Source organism: Neomonachus schauinslandi, chromosome 8, assembly GCF_002201575.2.
Source record: "Neomonachus schauinslandi chromosome 8, ASM220157v2, whole genome shotgun sequence".
In the NCBI taxonomy this organism is placed as follows: Eukaryota; Metazoa; Chordata; class Mammalia; order Carnivora; family Phocidae; genus Neomonachus; species Neomonachus schauinslandi.
This window is the reverse complement of record NC_058410.1, coordinates 47,665,846-47,681,534: the sequence shown is the minus strand read 5'-3', so window position 1 is coordinate 47,681,534 and position 15,689 is coordinate 47,665,846.

Here is a 15,689-nt window from a genome sequence, read left to right as displayed (position 1 = left end):
AGCTTTGGAAGATAGAGAAAATGGCTTCCTCTGTAGCAAAGTGGGGCATGCTTACTGCCCATTACAAAATATTCAGTTGTTCTAAATTCAGGGTTCATCTCTTATAATGCAATGTACTACAGTGTAGGTGTCATCTGGCCCTCTTCCTCATGACCTGTAGGAACTGGGGCTTGGCAGCCCAAAAAATAATACTCCGGTCACTGCTATTGCTGTGAATAATAAATTATCTTTGTCTTTAGCATAGGAGTCTTGTGTCTTATACCAGCGTCTGTGAAACTGTGGTTGACTAGCTTGTTAGCTTGCAAATAGGGTAAAATCTCAGACCCTTCACATTTCTTCAGTTTTTGGTGGTGAGGTTAGGATGCTGAGAAAGACATAGCTTTCTAAAACAAAGGAAAGGTAAGAGCCATGTCAACCAATGGAAGTTGAGGGAAGTCCATGGGAATTGGTGGCAAACCTGACCAGGTTGTATAATCAACTGGGAATTAAGTGGCCCTACACCGTATTGCCGGTTAATGAGGAGGAATTGAGGGGTTTCAGGCTAAATACCAGGAAATAGGTTGTTGTTGTTGTTTTTTAAGATTTATTTATTTTTAAGTGGGGGAGAGGGGCAGCGGGAGAGGGAGAGAGAATCTCAAGCAGATTCTGGGAGACGTGGGGCTCAATCTCACAACCCTGAGATCATGACCAGAGACAAAACCAAGAGTCTTACGCTTAACCGACTGCACCACCCAGGCACCCCAACCAGGAAGTAGGTTTAAAGACAGATGGCTGGGCAGTATCCTGCTTGTGTAACTTTCCTCCCAGCGGGGGGTACTTCTTCACCATGTTGGAGACACTGTCAACCTGACCTGTGCTTTGAGACTTAGGTTAGTCCCACTAGGGATCCCCAACAATTGTAATCAACACTTTCTTTCTGGGGATACCCTGTTCACTCCCAGGACTGTACTTCTTGTATGGAAGCCAGGCATTAATTTTACTGCTTCCAAGATCACAGTAACTTGCACCCTAGCTGTAGTCATAAGAGATTTTGAAGTATTTAAGGACCCACCAATAGATTGCATAGGCTCCAGATGACAGTGAAGATCTCTCTGAAACAGAGCCCACTCTTAGTTACTTGGAGGAACTCCCCAGAGGGATATCTGACTCATTTATGTGCACTCTGGTTGGTTATCCTGATGATGTGAGTCAGTTAGAAAAGATGGTAACAAGTTTGTCCCTGAGTTTAGCTACAGTGATCAGTGATGACACCTGAGCCTTTGAAGGCTTTGAAGCCTCAACTCACTGGCAGAGTTGTTATAGATAATAGAATTGCCCTAGATGGCAGATTTTGAACCATCCTTAATACATCAGCCGAACCTGGATTAATGCCTCAGAGCAGATATGAAGGTCAAATCAGAGCCATAAGGAGAAAGCCACTGACTTTCTAAGGTAGATCCTGACGGTTTATGAGATTTCAGGAACCTGGGGGCATGACTGAGGTCAATACGACAGATTGGTCTCATCCTGCCATTTGGCTATTGGTGACAGGGCCCTAATTAAATGCCGTATGAGACAAATTGAATAAAGCCTCTGTCAGTCAGATTAATCAGAGTGGTCAACAGGGTTATATATCCATGTGAAAATTTCAGTTCTGTCAAGAACGTGTAGGGTGGATTGTTAGAAGAGGCTGGTCCCTGCACATTCTTACTGAGTGTCCTGCACATTCTTGCTGAGTATGCTAGATTGCAAGGCTTCTCCGTCTCCTGAGACTGAGCAGTTTCTAAAGCTAGTCACATGGATGCCTAACTAGGAAGGTGACCATATCATGGCTAATATGTAACTACTAACTATTCACTCTCAGGGTAGGAGAGATTGGCTTCTTGCTGCTTGCTAAGAAATCTGGGCCCTTGGTCCTGGGTTTCTCTTTTGCAGTACAACCCACTCTGTGTGCACATTGTCGTCTCGGTCCATTATGTGTTCTATCTGGGACTTAAAGGGGCAAGAGCAACCGACACAAATAGGTTGATGCTCATGCAGCTTGCTATGCTGTGAGCAGTAAAGTCCTTTTTGTCTGATCCAGGAATCTCCTGACTTTAGCCAGAGTCCATGAAACTAACAGGTTAACTTAATTAGCTTGCAAGAGGGGATAAAATTGCCATGGCTTGACAGTTCATGACCATATAATGCCAAAGTGTTGTTAACAACAAGAAATTTTTCCTTATACTGTGAACCCACAGATATATCCAGCTTAGGGTGAATTCTAGATTCTTCTTCCGATCTTGAGGGAGAAATGTAAAAATTCCTAGAAAACTGCACATTAGCTTCAGATGGATTTAATTGGAAAACTGCATCAGATTGGTAATTAGCAAAGGAAAATTGATGTGCTTTTATCCCATTTGTGCTAATGTGAATACAAAGAAGTTGAGGTAATAAACAGGAGCACTTAAATAGAATCACAAATTATTGAAGATTCGGTATCTTTTTCATATGAACATGGACAGGGAATGCTAACAATCTAGAACAGATATTACATAGCAGCAGTGAAGGTTAGATTACGCCAGCTGACTTTTTCTTCACCTTCTCTTGCTCTTTTCTAACGGAACTTTTCTCTTTTTTCTAGTTTTATTGAGATATAATGGACCTTTTTCATCCAAATTTTGCCTTGCCATGCCCCAAGAGATTACCACACTTTCCTTAATATAACAGTGACCTCCACCTGAGTGTGCATAATGGCAGAGATTACTTTGTTTAGTGCTGTTCTTTTTCCTACAATGAAGTCTCATTTTCCAAAGCATTAAATTATCACTATAGACTCTGGTCTTAGTTGAGCTAGTGGCAAATTTGCTTCACAGTTGATGGCCTGGTATCAAATTTTGCCACCTTGCTTTACAGGAATAATTTGATACTAGTTTTATAGTTTATCTGTTATGATATAATAAATATTTACATTTGTTGGTATATTAATATGTTAAAAAAAAACATTCATCAGGCAAAACTTTTAAAACAGGATTTTTTTTTCCCTTCTTTTCCCTCCATTGGTTGCTTTATAATTTGCTTTTATTGCATTTCATTTGTGATGGTATGTTAATTAGCCAAACACATTTTCATTTTTTCTTAAGCTTAAGCAACCAGTATTTATATGAAGTTTGGCTCAAGAAGAGATCTTGCTTAAAAATAAGACAAATAATATCTAAATTCAGATAGCATTTTCCTAACCCTTCTTCCCTAACTCTCCACCTTTATCTTCCACCATCCTATGTGCAGTTTATATCTTAGCATCTATATTTTTTCTTATTTATATTTATCTCTCTTTACAAAATTATAAGATCCTTCAGGGCACATATATTAGTTTACTAGAGCTTCCATAACAAAATACCATGGACTAGGTGGCTTAAACAATAGAAATTTATTTTCTCACAGTTTTGGAGGCTAGAAGTCCAAGATTAAGGTGTTGGTAGGTTTGGTTTCTTCTGAAGCCTCTCTTTCGCTTGCAGATGGCCACCTTGTCGCTGTGTCCTCACATGGTCATCCCTTTGTTTTGTCCGTGTCCTAACCTCTTCTTTTGTAAGAACACTAGTCATACTGGATTAGGACCAACCCTAATAGCCCCATTTTAACTCAATCACCTCTCTAAAGGCCCTAGCTCCAAATACGGTTGCATTTAGAATTTCTAGGAGTTAGGGCTTCAACATATGAATTTTGAGGGAACACAAGTCAGTTCATAACAGGAGGGAATCTTATATGTCTTCAGGTTTTGGATGACTGATGTAAATGTACACATCATTATGTTCTAAAATTAATCCAGGCTTTGTAGTGCATCAGAATAGCCCCACTTATGCTATTAACTACTCTATAAAATATATCAAAACAATTTCCTTTGAAACTTCCTAGACAAGAGGATTACACTGGTCAGTGTTCTTGGTTGCCAGTTCTGGTTACAATAAACAAAAAGAAATGCACTAGAAGGGTAGAGGTAGTTCACAAAGTGGATGGGAAAGCCAGAGGATATGCTTGAAAAATTGACAGGAATCAACCAGTAAGACAGATGATAAAACATAGCTAAATACCTTCATGTGAGGGGTCTGGTTATGATATTGCTTCCTCAGTGGGCATTGGAAACTGTCATTGCTAGCATCACCAACCCCAGCTCAAGACCCTGGAGTCGGCTGCCACCATCATGCCAGAGGCATGCATTGCCTCTGCCTTCTCTATGTGTTTACTTCAATACAAAAGTCGTGAGGAGGAGCGTCCAATAAATGGTTCTTAGGTTATATGCTCTAGCTGTCAGGAATCAATGGGAGCGACGTGTGTCATTTTTGGTGGAAGATGGGAGCTTGGCTTCTATTAAAATGAACCAATGGCCAACTGCCCAAACATAAGAAGAGGGTCAAAATGCTGCTCAGCCCAAAAGTGTCCACCTCAGATGTTAGCCTCTTGATAAGAAATGACATATAATTAAATCCGATGGTTTTCTCGGTCTTATACTGTAGGGCTCATCTTTCTTTTCATAAAATAACTTGGAAAACCTAATTTTTCTTATATTCAATGAGAAAATGAGCCATTTGTTTAGAAACTAAAAAAAAATTACTGTTTATCTCAGACATCAGATCTAACTTAGGTCATTGTGATGGTTAATTCTGTGTGTCACCTTGGCTGGACCACAGTGCTCAGAAATGTGACCAAACAATATTCTGGTTGTTTCTGAATGATAGTTAGTTTTACATGCCAACTTAATTGGGCCACAGGGTGCCCAGATATTTGCTTAAACATTATTCTGGTCTTTCTGTGAGGGTGTTTCTAGATGGGATTAACATTTGAATCAGTCGAATTGAGGAAAGCAGATTGCCCTCCATAATGTGGGTGGGCCTCATCCAATTAGTTGAAGTTTCTAAATGGCAGTAAAGACTGACTTCCTCCTGAGCAAGAGGGAATTCTGCCAGCAGATGGCCTTTGGACTTGAACTGCAATATTGACACCTCCTGGCCTCTAGTCTGATGGCCTTTGGACTTGAAATACAGCATCAACTCTTCCCTGGGTCTCCAGGCTGCTGACCCACCCTGCAGATTTTGGGCATGCCAGCCTCCATGATTGCAGGAGCTAATTTCTTAAAATAAGTCTCTTTTTATAGATACACACATCTTATTGGTTCTGTTTCTCTGGAGAACCCTGACTGATAAAATCATAACCATAGAATGAGTACTATGTCACTGAAGAATAAGCTGTGTATTGCATGACTGAAATCTAGACGACCATAGCTCTCTTATGTTAATGCTTTCTTTCTTTTTTTTTAAAGATTTTATTTATTTATTTGACAGAGAGAGACACAGCGAGAGAGGGAACACAAGCAAGGGGAGTGGGAGAGGGAGAAGCAGGCTCCCTGCTGAGCAGGGAGCTCGATGTGGGGCTCAATCCCAGGACCCTGGGATCATGACCTGAGCTGAAGGCAATGCTTAACGACTGAGCCACCCAGGCGCCCCTGTTGATGCTTTCTTTAAGCTATTAGGACACTACTAGAGACTGAAGAAGAAAATAACTGAATAGATAATTCAATTTTTATATTTTGCTTAGTTTCCCTCTACACTATATTTCCAAGTACTTTAAAAGTACTTATAACAGGCAATAAAGTTGATGCACAAAATTTTGAATTATACAGAATATGAGCTTTGTTTTACATGTAGTTCTATAGAAAAATAAGAAAATGTAAACAGGCCAAAAAAAAAATCATCCGGCGGAGCAAGATGGTGGAGGAGTAGGAGACCTGGATTTCGTCTGGTCTCAGAAATTCAGCTGGATAGGGATCAAACCATTCTGAACACCTACAAACTCAACAGGAGATCGAAGAAAAGAATAGCAACAACTCTCTCATCAGAAAAGCGACCACTTTCTGGAAGGTAGGACGTGCGGAGAAGTGAATCCAAGGCGATATTCGGGAGGATAGACGGCGGGGGAGGGGCCTCCGTCGGCCGCTTCTGGCAAGTGATAGAGCCACGGAGCACAAAATCGGAACTTTTAGAAGTCTGCTCCACTGAGGGACGTCGCTCCGGTGGCTAAGCGGGGGGTGGAACCCTCCGGGACAGTGTGGTCTCAGGACCCTCGGGGTCACAGAAAGACCGGGGGTGCCTGAGTGTGGCAAAGCTCCCAGGTAACGGAGCAGGGAAGCTGGCTGCAGAGGCGGAGCCCAGGCGCGGGCTCTCAGCTCGGGGTTGCCATAAACCGGGATCTGCGGCACAGTCGGGCCGCTGCTCCTCCAGCAGGGACCCAACAAGTGGCAGATCCGGGGAGACTCACCTTCCTCCCCCAGGAGGAGCGGCGCGGGAGTGCACTGCAGGGATCTGCTGCGTTTGGAGACTCCACCCGGGGTCGGGTGCCAGAGATAGAAACGCGCGGTCACAGGCCAGGTGAGCACGGAGTGCGGCCGGAGACCGGGGAGACGGGAGTGACTGAGGGCTTTTCTCTGGGGGCTCACTGAGGAGTGGGGCCCCGAGTTCTCGGCTCCTCCGGGGCAGAGATTGGGAGGCCGCCATTTTCACTCTCCGCCTCCAAAGCTGTACGGAAAGCTTGCAGGGAACAAAAGCTCTGGAGAGCAAACCCGGGCAGATTACTTAGCCGGGAGGGGGCAAGGGTGGGGCAATTCTGCCTCCAGCAAAGACATTTGGAAACCATGGCAACAGGCCCCTCCCCAGAAGATCAGGGAGAACAGCCAGCCAAGACCAAGTTTACCGATCAATGAGAATGGCAGAACTCCAGTGCTAGGGGAATACTGCACATAGAATTCATGGCTTTTTTACCATGATTCTTTAGTCTTTCAAAGTTAATTTTTTTTAACTGTCTTTTCTTTTTTTTCTTTTTTTGAATTTTTCTTTTTCCCTTTTTCAACCAACATCTTATCAATCCCTTTTTTTAAAAAACATTTTTATTTTTCTTTTTTAGAGGCATATTCTATCCCTTCATAGTAGTTACCCATATTTTTGGCATATATATATAAGTTGTTCTCTCTTTAAAATTTTGAGATAGTTTCTTCTAACAGATCAAAATATACCCTAAATCTCTAGTGTATGGTTTTTTTCTACTCCCCTGCCTGATCACATTCTCTCCCTTTTTTTTTCTTTTTTTTTTAAATCCTCTTCTTTCTTTTTTCAAAAAACTTCTTATCAATTCCTTTTATAAAATTTTTTATAATTTCCATCTTTACAATCATATTCCATCCTTTCATCATATCAACCCTTATTTTTGTACATATGTAAGTTTTTCTTTCTTTAAAATTTTGGGAGGCACTTTCTTCTAACAGACCAAAATACACCCCAAATCTAGTGTGTGGCACAGATCTATATACCAGCCTGATCATATTTGATCACATTCTGGTTTTTGTTGTTGTTGTTCTGTTTTGTTTGTTTTTGTTTGTTTTTATCTTTATCTTTTTCTTTTTCTTTTTTTTCTTTTTCTTTTTTCTCTCTTTCCATTTCTTTTTCCACTGCTTCAGGTCTTTTCTGATTTGTTTAGAGTATATTTTCTGGGGACGTTGTTACTCTGCTAGCATTTTGTTCTCTCATTAATCTATTCTCCTCTGCACAAAATGACAAGACAGAAAAAATCACCTCAACAAAAAGAACAAGAGGTAGTACCGACTGCCAGGGATCTACTCAATATGGACATTAGTACGATGTCGGATCTAGAGTTCAGAATCATCACTTTAAAGATACTAGCTGGGCTTGAAAAAAATATGGAAGTTATTAGAGAAACCCTTTCTGGAGAAGTAAAAGAACTAAAATCTAACCAAGTAGAAATCAAAAAGGCTATTAATGAGGTGCAATCAAAAATGGGGGCACTAACTGCTAGGATAAATGAGGCAGAAGAGAGAATCAGTGATATAGAAGACCAAATGATGGAAAATAAAGAAGCTGAGAAAAAGAGAGATAAACAACTACTGGATCATGAGGGCAGAATTCGGGAGATAAGCGATACCATAAGACGAAACAACATTAGAATAATTGGGATCCCAGAAGAAGAAGAAAGAGAGAGAGGGGCAGAAGGTATAATGGAGCAAATTATAGCAGAGAACTTCCCTAATTTGGGGAAGGAAACAGGCATCAAAATCCAGGAAGCACAGAGAACCCCTCTCAAAATCAATAAAAATAGGTCAACACCCCGACATCTAATAGTAAAACTTATGAGTCTCATAGACAAAGAGAAAACCCTGAAAGCAGCTCAGGAGAAGAGATATGTAACCTACAATGGTAGAAACATTAGATTGGCAACAGACCTATCCACAGAGACCTGGCAGGCCAGAAAGGACTGGCAGGGTATATTCAGAGCACTAAATGAGAAAAATATGCAGCCAAGAATACTATATCCAGCTAGGCTGTCATTGAAAATTGAAGGAGAGATAAAAAGCTTCCAGGACAAACAAAAACTAAAGGAATTTGCAAACACAAGACCAGCCCTACAGGAAATCTTGAAAGGGTCCTCTAAGCAAAGAGAGACCCTAAAAGCAAGATAGACCAGAAAGGAACACAGACAATATACGGTAACAGTCACCTTACAGGCAATACAATGGCACTAAATTCCTATCTTTCAGTAGTTACCCTGAATGTAAATGGGCTCAATGCCCCAATCAAAAGACACCGGCTATCAGACTGGATTAAAAAACAAGACCCATCGATATGCTGTCCGCAAGAGACTCAATTTAGAACCAAAGACACCCCCAGATTGAAAGTGAGGGGGTGGAAAACCATTTACCATGCTAATGGACACCAAAAGAAAGCTGGGGTGGCAATCCTTATATCAGACAAATTAGATTTTAAACCAAAGACTGTATTAAGAGATGAGGAAGGACATTATATCCTATTTAAAGGATCTATCCAACAAGAAGATCTAACAATTGTAAATCTCTATGCCCCTAACATGGGAGCAGCCAATTATATAAGGCAATTAATAACAAAAGCAAAGAAACACATCAACAACAATACAATAATAGTGGGGGACTTTAACACCCCCCTCACTGAAATGGACAGATCGTCTAAGCAAAAGATCAACAAGGAAATAAAGACTTTAAATGCACACTGGACCAAATGGACTTCACAGACATATTCAGAACATTCCATCCCAAAGCAACAGAATACACATTCTTCTCTAGTCCCCATGGAACATTCTCCAGAATAGATCACATCCTAGGTCATAAATCAGGTCTCAACAGGTACCAAAAGATTGGGATCATTCCCTGCCTATTTTCAGACCACAATGCTTTGAAACTAGAACTCAATCACAAGAGGAAAGTTGGAAAGAACTCAAATACATGGAGGCTAAAGAGAATCCCACTAAAGAATGAATGGGTCAACCAGGAAATTAAAGAAGAATTAAAAAAATACATGGAAACCAATGAAAATGAAAACACAACTATTCAAAATCTTTGGGATGCAGCAAAGGCAGTCCTAAGAGGAAAGTATATAGCAATACAAGCCTTTCTCAAGAAGCAAGAAAGGTCTCAAGTACACAACCTAACCCTACACCTAAAGCAGCTGGAGAAAGAACAGCAAATAAAGCCTAAAGCCAGCAGGAGAAGAGAAATAATAAAGATCAGAGCAGAAATCAATGAAATAGAAACTAAAAGAACAGTAGAACAGATCAACAAAACTAGGAGCTGGTTCTTTGAAAGAATTAACAAGATGGATAAACCCCTGGCCAGACTTATCAAAAAGAGAAGAGAATGACCCAAATCAACAAAATCATGAATGAAAGAGGAGAGATCACAACCAACACCAAAGAAATACAAACAATTATAAGAACATATTATGAGCAACTCTATGCCAGCAAATTAGATAATCTGGAAGAAATGGATGCATTCCTAGAGATGTATCAACTACCAAAACTGAACCAGGAAGAAATAGAAAACCTGAACAGACCTATAACCACTCAGGAAATTGAAGCAGTCATCAAAAATCTCCCAAAAAGCAAAAGCCCAGGGCCAGATGGCTTCCCAGGGGAATTCTACCAAACATTTCAAGAAGAATTAGTACCTATTCTTCTGAAACTGTTCCAAAAAATAGAAATGGAAGGAATACTTCCAAACTCATTTTATGAGGCCACCATTACCTTGATCCCCAAACCAGACAAAGACCCCATTAAAAAGGAGAATTACAGACCAATATCCCTGATGAACATGGATGCAAAAATTCTCACCAAAATACTAGCCAATAGGATCCAACAGTACATTAAAAGGATTATTCACCACGACCAAGTGGGATTTATCCCTGGGCTGCAAGGTTGGTTCAACATCCGCAAATCAATCAATGTGATACAATACATTAACAAAAGAAAGAACAAGAATCATATGATCCTCTCAATAGATGCAGAAAAAGCATTTGACAAAGTACAGCATCCTTTCTTGATCAAAACTCTTCAGAGTATAGGCATAGAGGGTACATACCTCAATATCATAAAAGCCATCTATGGAAAACCTACAGCAAATATCATTCTCAATGGGGAAAAACTGAGAGCTTTCCCCCTAAGGTCAGGAATGCGGCAGGGATGTCCACTATCACCACTGCTATTCAACATAGTATTGGAAGTCCTAGCCACAGCAATCAGACAACAAAAAGAAATAAAAGGCATCCAAATCGGCAAAGAAGAAGTCAAACTCTCACTCTTTGCAGATGATATGATACTTTATGTGGAAAACCCCAAAGACTCCACCCCAAAACTGCTAGAACTCATACAGGAATTCAGTAAAGTGGCAGGATATAAAATCAATGCACAGAAGTCAGTGGCATTCCTATACACCAACAACAAGACAGAAGAAAGAGAAATTAAGGAGTCGATCCCATTTACAATTGCACCCCAAATCATAAGATACCTAGGCATAAATCTAACCAAAGAGACAAAGGATCTGTACTCAGAAAACTATAAAATACTCATGAAAGAAATTGAGGAAGACACAAAGAAATGGAAAAACGTTCCATGCTCATGGATTGGAAGAACAAATATTGTGAAGATGTCAATGCTACCTAGAGCAATCTACACATTCAATGCAATCCCCATCAAAATACCATCCACTTTTTTTTAAAGAAATGGAACAAATAATCCTAAAATTTGTATGGAACCAGAAAAGACCCCGCATACCCAGAGGAATGTTGAAAAAGAAAAGCAAAGCCGGTGGCATCACAATTCCGGACTTCCAGCTCTATTACAAAGCTGTCATCATCAAGACAGCATGGTACTGGCACAAAAACAGACACATAGATCAGCGGAACAGAATAGAGAGCCCAGAAATGGACCCTTAACTCTATGGTCAACTCATCTTTGACAAAGCAGGAAAGAATGTCCAATGGAACAAAGACAGTCTCTTCAACAAATGGTGTTGGGAACATTGGATAGCCACATGCAGAAGAATGAAACTGGACCATTTCCTTACACCACACACAAAAATAGACTCCAAATGGTTGAAAGACCTCAATGTGAGACAGGAGTCCATCAAAATCCTAACGGAGAACACAGGCAGCAACCTCTTCGACCTCAGCCGCAGCAACTTCTTCCTAGAAACATCGCCAAAGGCAAGGGAAGCAAGGGCAAAAATGAACTATTGGGACTTCATCAAGATAAAAAGCTTTTGCACAGCAAAGGAAACAGTCAACAAAACCAAAAGACAACCGACAGAATGGGAGAAGATATTTGCAAATGACATATCAGATAAAGGGCTAGTATCCAAAATCTATAAAGAACTCATCAAACTCAACACCCAAAGAACAAAGAATCCAATCAAGAAATGGGCAGAAGACATGAACAGACATTTTTCCAAAGAAGACATCCAAATGGCCAACAGACACATGAAAAAGTGCTCAATATCACTCGGCATCAGGGAAATCCAAATCAAAACCTCAATGAGATACCACCTCACACCAGTCAGAATGGCTAAAATTAACAAGTCAGGAAACGACAGATGTTGGCAGGGATGCGGAGAAAGGGGAACCCTCCTACACTGTTGGTGGGAATGCAAGTTGGTGCAGCCACTCTGGAAAACAGTATGGAGGTTCCTCAAAAAGTTGAAAATAGAGCTACCATATGATACCAATACTACTGGGTATTTACCCCAAAGATACAAAAGTAGGGATCCGAAAGGGTACGTGCACCCCAATGTTTATAGCAGCAATGTCCACAATAGCCAAACTGTGGAAAGAGCCAAGATGTCCATCGACAGATGAATGGATAAAGAAGAAGTGGTATATATATACAATGGAATATTATGCAGCCATCAAAAGGAATGAGATCTTGCCATTTGCAACGACGTGGATGGAACTGGAGGGTATTATGTTGAGTGAAATAATTTAAACAGAGAAAGACATGTATCATATGATCTCACTGATATGAGGAATTCTTAATTGCAGGAAACAAACTGAGGGTTGCTGGAGTGGGGGGTGGGGTGGGAGGGATGGGGTGACTGGGTGATAGACACTGGGGAGGGTATGTGCTCTGGTAAGCGCTGTGAATTGTGCAAGACTGTTGAATCTCAGATCTGTACCTCTGAAACAAATAATGCAATATATGTTAAGAAAAAAAAAGAAGAAGAAGAAGAAGGTAGCGGGAGGGGAAGAATGAAGCGGGGGAAATCGGAGCGGTAGACGAACAATGAGAGATGATGGACTCTGAAAAACAAACTGAGGGTTCTAGAGGGGAGGGGGGTGGGAGGTTGGGTTAGCCTGGTGGTGGGTATTGAGGAGGGCACATTCTGCATGGAGCACTGGGTGTTATGCACAAACAATGAATCATGGAACACTTCATCTAAAACTAATGATGTAATGTATGGGGATTAACATAAGAATAAAAAAAAAAAGAGGAAGATGATACCCAGAAAAAAAAAAAAAAAAAACTTAGGACATTTTAACATTAAAAAAAAAAAATCATCTATCATTCATCTCTTACTAGCCTGAAATAACTAACCCTTTGTAACATTTTGTTGCGTATACTGTCCTACTTTATAAATGCACATAAAGCTATGTAAGCAGGTCAGAAAATACATTACAAAACAAAAATAGTTTTATCAAATAAAACTGTTGATATACTGTTTTATACATATATACCGTTTTAAACTTACCTTTCCCTCTCAATAATACAACTTGTATATAAATAAATGCAAAGTAAGATTTGTTTAACCAAACATCCATTAGATTTTTAAAAATCTTTGGCTCTTATAAAACTGTGCCTTCTTTAAATCTATTATAATGGATCTTTGTGCATTTGTTCAATATTTACCTTAAAGAGCTTTTGATATATGTTTATCTATGTTTAGGTCCATTAGAATTACATTCTAAAACTCTGCCTTTATCAAACATGGGGGAGATTTTAGCTATGGTTTTTGTATGTACCACATTTTTCCTTTTTTCTTCTGGTTCTTTAAATGAACTACACCTTGTAACATCCTACTCTGTTCCCCATCTTGGGCCATGATTCTGGAAGGGTTGTAAGTCACATGGCTTCTCTCCTCCCCTCCCAGGCATGTGCTTGTGATCCAAATTGGACCAGACTATTCCCCCAGACATTGCTGATAGAGCAAATTGAAGGACTTACTCTTATCTGCTCTTGGCTGTCTTCCCTGACATTAAGGAGAAGGCTGTTTGTACAAAGAGTGACTGAGAGAAATAAAGAGGGAAACAGAAAAGTGATAGATAATAGATAGGAAGGAAGGGAGGAAGGAGAGAAGGAAGGAAGCAAGGGAGGGAGGGAAGAAGGGAGGGAAGGAAGGAAGGAAATATTTGAGCCTCTGAATCTAGCCATGCCTGAGAGTTAGAACTACCTCTTGGATTCCCCAGTTGTATAAGCCAATAAATTCCTTTTTTTGTTTCGTTTCTTCTTAAACTAGTTGATTTGGGTCTCTTTCACTTTATAACCAAAACAGTCTTGACAATACATGAAGCATTATAAAAAATAAAAGTTATAAAGATATATCAGTCTTACCAATAAATTATCTTAATAGCTATACACACATTTATTTTCTATCATGTGGTCCACTATTTTAAAACACAGAATTTCTGCTCTCAAGCTTACATGACTTACCACTAGTCTCTATCTATTTAAACATCCAACTTTGTGGGAATACTGCCCTTTACAGAAACGTGATTTTTTTTCCGAGACTAAATATTTAGCTTACAAAACTAAAAAGTTTGTATGTTTTTACATTTCAAAATGTTATTCTATAATATTCTTCTAAATGCTTCTCAGTGCTGTGAAAATATGATTTCAATTATAAAAATTCAGTTTACTCATAACTTTTCAAGACCACAAAATTATGCAAAGGGACTATTACATAACTTTGTAATTGTTACAATGCAGTTGCATTGTTCCCATTCATGAGAACTTACCCAGCTGTGTTTTCACCTTTTCTTGGCATGTGCTTAGTTTGTGACACAGCGGTTGCCCAGGAGCAGGTAAAGCGAAGGATTGGCATCACCTTATAAACTCAGGATACAAACACTGTTACATCTCTTTTTCCCCCCATTTTCTAGTTTGAAAACTCACCTACCACATTTAATAGGAAACGTAACGTCTCCTTAAGATCTTTTCTCCCAAATTGTTCAAGAACTGTGGGAGAGAACTGAGTTCAAAGCTTAATCCTGGCAAATAGAGATGGCACTGAAGTCTGCAATAGCTCCTTATTGCCACAAGGTGTGACAAAAGCAAGAGCTTGCACACACTGATGGCTTTGCTTTGGGAGTCCCTTGCTGGCCCAGACCCCTGTCCAGAATCCATGACATCCTCTGTAGTTTATCCCCATCCCCTGACGATCACCCATTGTTTCCTAAAGCACAACCAGCCTATAAGGGTTGTCGGATTCAGAGAAGCATCTAGAAGCAAGTATTGCCTGTGCCCGAACCAGCCCCATCCCCTAAACATTTATGTCCTTTTCTTCTTCTGGGGGGTTTTCCCAGGAAGAGCTTTGTATTTTGACATAATTTTAAACTTTCAGAATAGTTTCAAGGATGTAATGAGAAACTTCTGTATACCGTTCTTCCGAATTTGCCTATTATTCCCACATACATTTTTCTTTTTCTCAACCATTTAAAAGTAGGTTGGAAACATTCCCATCTGTGTTTCCTAAGGACTAAGAATTCCCCTACATAACTAAAGTAGAATTATCAAAATTAGGAGATACAAGAGTTATGTAATGCTATTATTTAGTCCAGAGTCTACATAAAATTTCTACAACTATCCCAATAATATTTTTATAGTTATTCCCCATCCCTCCCTGCCCCAGTGTAAGATGCAATCCAGGATCATATATAGCATTTAGTTGAAATGCCTGTTTCATTTTCTTTAATTCAAAACAGTTCTTCAGCCTTTTTTTGTCTTTCTTCATCTTGCCATTGTTGAGTACAGACCAGTTATTTTATAGAATGGCTTTCTGTTTGTGTTTATCTGTTATTTCTTGTTATTAAATTATTAAATTAATTTTTTTTTTTTTGCAGAAATACCACTGAAGTGATGTATCTTTGTCAGTGCATTATATCTGGAGTCACATAATACCTATTTTCCTAATTACTGGTCATGTTAACTGGTTGGTTAACTTGGTTAAGGTAATGTCCACCAGATTTCTTCACTATATAGTTTTTATTTTTCCCCTTGTAAATAAGTTATTTGTGAGAAGATAGTTTGAGATTCTCCCTGTGGCTGCTTGGTGTTTCTCAGAGCATAGTGACTGAGTTCTATGAATGAACATACCA